The sequence below is a fragment of the Chiloscyllium plagiosum genome, chromosome 48 (genome assembly GCF_004010195.1).
Source record: "Chiloscyllium plagiosum isolate BGI_BamShark_2017 chromosome 48, ASM401019v2, whole genome shotgun sequence".
NCBI lineage: Eukaryota > Metazoa > Chordata > Chondrichthyes > Orectolobiformes > Hemiscylliidae > Chiloscyllium > Chiloscyllium plagiosum.
Window position 1 is genome coordinate 4,702,552 of NC_057757.1, and position 6,692 is coordinate 4,709,243.

Here is a 6,692-nt window from a genome sequence, read left to right on the forward strand (position 1 = left end):
GTCTCGGCGAGCAGGTGAGTCTACAGAAAGTGGGAGACCAGCTCGAAGTGTTGGCTGTCGTTGTCCCGCACCCAGATCTTGGCCAACAGCCAATCGAGCTCTGTGTCCGAAGGCAGGGACATGGGGTTGGCTCTTCCTGGCATCTGCTTCAGCTGCGAGAGATGTCAAGGTGGGGCATCACCAGACCCGCGCAGCAACAACAACCTGCGCCCACCCCCTCCCTGATCAAAATCTAACGCCATGTCACATGTGGTTGGGGGGGCTGCAGGGTGCTGTGGCTGATTGAAGGCTTCTGGGAGTGGAGTGGGGAGGGGTCTGGAGCTGGACCAGAAAAGAGAAAGCTGAAACGTTTCAAGGAGAAGGTTCCTGGCTTCCATCTCAGCACTGGGGCTATTAACATTGGAGAGGTGCATTTGGTGGGGGGATGGGTGCTCGCGGACGTGGAAGTCCCAGCACTCCTGAGCAGTTGTGTGCAACATTCCGTCCGACCCTGTGAGGGTGTGCGCACAGCCACCAAGGCATCAACGCCCACCTCTCGTGAACATGGCACCCATCGCTGACTGGGCTTGTGCACTGGAGACCTACCAATGGTCTACACCTTCACTGCCCAGTGTTTTACTTGAGCGGGGTTTCTGACCCCGGGGTCAGCAGAGGGAAAATCCGCTGCAAGTTGCCACGGCAACTTGAACCAGCTGAAAATCCACGTGGACCGAACACGGGGAACACCTGAGAAATTCAGCAGGTCCAGCAGCATTCGTGAGAGAGAGAGAGAGATGGAGTTAACGTTTCGATTTCTGTCTAACTCTGAAGAAGAAAGTTTGAGGAAGAGTCATACTGGATTTGAAACGTTAACTCTACATCACTTGTGGCGTGGTGGTGGTGTCCTTACCCTGGATCAAGAGGCCTGTGTTCAGGTGTCCCCGCTCCAGGGGTATGTAATAATATTACTCAACAGGTTGGTTAGAAGGATAGGTTAAATTAAAAACAAAACTCTTGCTTCTCTCTCTCCCACAGATGGTTGCCAGATCTTACAAAGTCATAGAGCACAGAAAGAGACCCTTTGGCCCAACCTGTCCATGCTGACCAGGTTTCCGAAACTGAACTAATCCCATTTGCCTGCATTTGGCCCTTATCCCCCGAAACCTTTCCATGTGCCTGTCCAACTGTCATTTAAACATTATAATTGTACCCACTTCTATCACTTCCTCTGGCAGCTCATTCCATACACGTACCATCCTCTGCGTGAAAAAGTTGCCCCCTCAGGTCCCTTTTAAATCTTTCCCTTCTCACCTTAAACCTGTGCCCTCTAGTTTTGGATGCCCCTACCCTGGGGAAAATGACCTTGCCTATTTACCCTATCCATGCCCCTCATGATTTTATAAACCTCTGTAAGGTCACCCCTCAGCCTCTGACACTCCAGGGAAAACAGCCAGAGCCTATTCAGCCTCTCCCCATAGCTCAAACCCTCCAACCCTGGCAACATCCTTGTAAATCTTTTCTGAACCCTTTCAGTTTCACAACGTCCTTCCGATAGCAGGGAGACCAGAATTGAATGCAGTACTCTAAAAGTGGCCTAACCAATGTCCTGTACAACCACAGCATGACTTCCCAACTCCTGTACTCAATGTTTTGACTAATGAAGGCATGTGGTCTCTGTGTTTGAAGTTTCCAGCCTCCGCAGCATTCCGATTTATTGGAATCCCTCTGAGACAGACCGCAGCATTCTCTCTTACATTCTTTCTGGTTCTGCAGGAGTTGGAGGCCCTTGTCCGTCCGGAAAGTCAATGCTGCGATCAGCAAGGGACATCGGAGCGATTTCACAAGCAGGCAATTTAGATGGATCATTGGACAGAGGGCAGGAATTAAAATTGGGAATGCTCCAAGTGGTTTGGTGGGATGGGTGCTTTGCCTAGGTTTTGGAAGGGGCTGCTGCAAGGCCATGGGAGGGGTGTGGGATGGTGACAGTGATATCGACGGGCTAGCCCATGGCCTGGGTCTGCTGTTACTCACCTGGATAGCGATGGGCACCATTCAATTCTGTTGGTCAAGGTGAAGCAGGCACAGGGGTGCTGTGAGGTACTGCTGAATGCCATTGATGACATTGGCTGGACTGCCGTCCAGCATCCCGTAATTCACGATGAAGAATTTTCCATCCTGCAGCGGACATAGAGAGATAGGGAATCACACCAAGACAGATGCTGAACAATCACGGGGTCATCCAACTACAGTGTCTTAGAATCATACAGAAGAGGCCCTTCAGCCCATTGAGTCAAAACTACTCAAAACCTACACTTTCCAGCACTTGGCCCATGTTATGTTGGTATGAGAGTGGCATGGTGGCTCAGTGGTTAGCACTGCTGCCTCATAGTGCCAGGGACCTGGGTTCAATTTCACCCTCAGGTGACTGTCTGTGTGGAGTTTGTACGTTCTCCCCCGTGTCTGCATGGGACGCCCTCTGGGTGCTCCAGTTTCCTCCTAAGGTCCAAAAGCGTGCAAGTTCGGTGGGTTGGTTGTGCCCATAGTGTACAGGCTAGGTGGAGTAGCCATGGGAAATATAGGGATAGTATGGAATGCTATTTGGAGGGTTGGTGAGGACTTGATGGGTCAAGTGGCCAGCTTCCACACTGTAGGGAAATCAAGTACTTCCAGATGAGGGCTGTGAGCTTTCCTGCCTCTACTACCCTCCCAGGCAATGCATTTTAGATTCTCACCAATCAACTTTCCTCAAATCCCCTCACCTTAACATTTTTCCCCTCATGAATGTCGCTTCAACTAAGGACAACGGTTGTTTCCTAAGCATCTGTCCAACGCCTCATTATCTTGTATACCTCAATCAGGTTCCGCCACGCCGTCAATCTTCTCAGTTCTAAAGAAAACAACTCAAGCACTGTGGGTGACACAGTGACTCAGTGATTAGCACTACTGCCTCACAGTGCCAGGGACCCAGGTTCAATTCCACCCTTGGGCGATTGTCTGTGTGGAATTTGCGCGTTCTCCCCGTGTCTGCGTGGGTTTCCTACGATAGTCCAAAAATGTGCAGGTTAGGTGGAAGGGCCATTCTAAATTACCTGTAGTGTCCAGGGCTGTGTAAGGTAGGTGGGTTACCCATGGGAAATGTGGGGCCTGAGTGGGATGCTTTCCTTGAGTTGTGACTCAATGGGACAAATGGCCTCTTTCTGCACTGTAGGGAATCTATGATTTTTTTATGCAGCTTCTCTTCATATCCAAGCTGTTCCATACCAGACATCAATTTGGATCTCCTGTTGGTACAGAGATCCAGTCCTTCCACTTAGGGAGGATGTGGGATTACACTTTCGTTCCAAATTCTACCTCATACCAAGTCCCACTTTCCCAGCACCATTTGTGCCCCCACCCCAGGATTGGGGAGAAGTAGAAAGAGCACCCATGATAAAATTCCAGTGGAAGTGACATTGCTGCTCTGAGCTCCATTTTCAGGAAGTCAGGTTCGGGTCCAGTTCCATCAACTCCATGTTTTTTTCTGGTTTATCCCTTTGACATCAAGGCTGCACTTGACTGAGTGTGGCATCAAGGAGCCCGAACAAAACTGGAATCAATGGGAAAACTTTCCACTGGTTGGAAATGAAGATGTTTATTAGAGGTCAGTCATTTCAGGTCCAAGAAATCTCTGTAAGAGTTCCACAGGGTAGTGTCCTATGCCCAGCCATCCGAGCGTAGGAGGTCAAGGGGTGACCTTTTAGAGGTTTATAAAATCACGAGGGGCATAATTAAGCTGAATAGCAAAGATCTTTTCCCGAGGTTAGGGGAAATTCAAAAGTAAACACATAATTTTAAGGTGAGAGGAAAAGATTTAAAAGGAACATGAGGGGCAGCTATATCACACAGAGGGTGATTCATATGTGGAATGAACTGCCAGGTAAAGTGGTAGATGCAGGTACAGTTACAACATTTAAAAGACATTTGGACAGGTACAAGAATGGGAAAGGTTTTGAGGGATATGTTCCAAATGCAGGCAAATGGGACAGGTTTAGTTTGGAAAAACTGGTCGGCATGGACAGTTTGGACCACAAGATCTATGAGTCTATGACTCTATCGTCAGCTGCTTCATCAATGACCATCCTTACACCATAATGTCAGAAGTGGGCATGCTCATTAATGATTACTTGATGTTCAGTGTCATTCATAACTCATGGAATACTGAAGCAGTATTTTGAATACAAAAGCAACAAAAGATCTGGACAGTATCCAGACTTCAGCCGACAAGTGGAAAGTAACATTTTTGTGACACACAAATGCCAGGCTATGACCATCTCCAGTAAGAGACAATCTAACTACTGCCCCTTGCTATTCAATGGTGTTACCATCACTGAATCCCCCACTATCAATATCCTGGGGGTTATAATTGACCAGAAACTCAACTGGACTAGCCACATAAACACAGTGGTTACAAGAGCAGGTCAGAGGCTACACTACAGCAAGTAACTCACCTCCTGACTCCCCAAAGCCTGTCCACCATCTACAAGGCACAAGTCAGGAGTGTGATGGAATAATCCCCACTTACCTGGATGGGTGCATCTCCAACAACACTCAAAAAACTGTGCAGTGTGTTGGAGTTTAAAAATAGGAAAGTCTTGTTACAACTGTATCCTAAATTGCTAGAAACCTTCTTGATCAAACTAAAACTTAGTTCAGTCTGTGTATTAGTGTAACAGATTTATGAATGACAGCTGATATAAATGGAGTTTCAGTATTTTCCGTGTTTTTATGCAGTTTAGGTGGATTAGCCATGGTAAATGCAGGGTTACAGGGAAAGGGTGGGTGGCTGGGTCTGGGTGGAATGATCTTCGGAGGGTTGGTGCACTCTCGATGGGCCAAATGATCGTGCACACTGTAGGGATCCTATGCTGTATGTCTTGGGATACAACCAGGTGTGCATCTAGGGTGTTGTGTACAGTTTTAAACAATTCATTCATGGGATAAATGCATCAATGGCTGGGCCCAAAATCTATTGCTCATCCCTAATTCCCAGAGGGCAGTTCAAACTCAACCCCATTGCTGTGGGTCTGGAGTCACATGTGGGTCAGACCAGGTAAGGATGTCAGCTTCCCTCCCTAATGGACATGAGTGAATTTAATGGGATTTACTGACAATTGATTCATGGTTGTCATTAGACTGGCAATTCCAGATTTTTACTGAATTCAAATGCCACCACCTGCTGTGGCTAGATTTGGACCTTGGTCCCCAGGACATTACCAGGGCATGAGATTAAGAGTCCAGCAATAATACCAATTGGCCATCACCTCCCCACTTGGTCCCTGCCTTTAAGAGAGGACACATTGGCAATGGAGGCAGTTCAAAAGAGGTTCACTGGGCCGATTCCTGGAATGAAGGGGTTGACTTATAAAGAAATGTCTTATTAGGCTTCCTGCCTTGAATTGGCACTCCGTGGACACCGTGTTGAGCAAGACTGGGCTGCACTGCTGTCCATAGTCAAATAGTCCAGCAACAAATGCAACCTGCAATGGTCTGGCACCTTCAGGTGGTGAAAGGTCCCACAAGGTGCTTCATAGGGACATGTTCGACAGTGACACCAGTGCAGTGTCAGGGGTTACTGGGGCTGGCTGACCCAGAAAACGTTCAAAGACTCAGGGGAAGGGAGAGAGAGAGAGAGAGAGAGAGAGAAAGAGAGAAAGAAAGAGAAAGAGAAAGAGAGCAAAAGAGAAAGAGAGAGAAAGAGAAAGAGAGAAAGAGAGGGAGAGAGAGATTGGCATGAAGCTTTTCAGGAAGGCTATTCCAGAGCTTAGGGACCCAGGGTGCTCAAAAAAGAATCGGGCATGGGGAGGTGGCTGGAATCAGAGTGCAGAGATTGTCGGGCTAGAGGAGAGAACAGGAGGTAGGGAGGTGAGGGAGGAGGGTGATGTTGAGAGCAAGGAGGGATTTGAACCCTGCCATGTGAAATTACAAATGAAACAGCCCTTCCCCAATGAGGCTTGGGCATCATGGATGATCTGCCCTCCCCCAGCTCTCTGGGCTTGCTTTGTGTGGAGCCAGTTCCATAGAGATTAGCCACTCAGCCTCCTGCTGAGGTGGAAGGTCTAGCTGACCCCTGTCTTTTCTGGTGCTCATCAGATTCTCTGCCTATTTGTACGAGTTTCTGGATTAATTCCAGGATTATGAAATTCTTCCCTCTTCCAAGAAATCAGCTCCACTGCCCCCAGGGCTGAATGGTTATTTTGAGTGCAGGTTTTGAGCTGCACAATCTACTTACAGCTCCTCACTCCAAGTCTGCTTGCCAGCCAATTATTAATGAGGATTTTCTGGCTCTCCCCACACTCTCCAACCAGCATACAGTAAACAGAGCTGTTTGTTTCCGCGTTCTCCATTATCCCAGTCTGGAATGTGACTTTATATGTAACCATTCCCACTGCTGGGTCAAACTGATATTAGATTCCCTACAGTGTGGAAACAGGCCCTTCGGCCCAACCAGTCCACGCCGACCCTCCGAAGAGTAACCCACCCAGACTCATTTCCCTCTGACTAATGCACCTAACACGATGGGTAATCGGATGCTGCCTGAATTACTGTGCTCTTCCAGCACCACTGATCCAGAATCTGGTTTCCAGCATCTGCAGTAATTGTTTTTACCTATGGGTAATTTAGCATGGCCAATTCACCTGACCCGCACATCTTTGGACTGTGGGAGGAAACCGGAG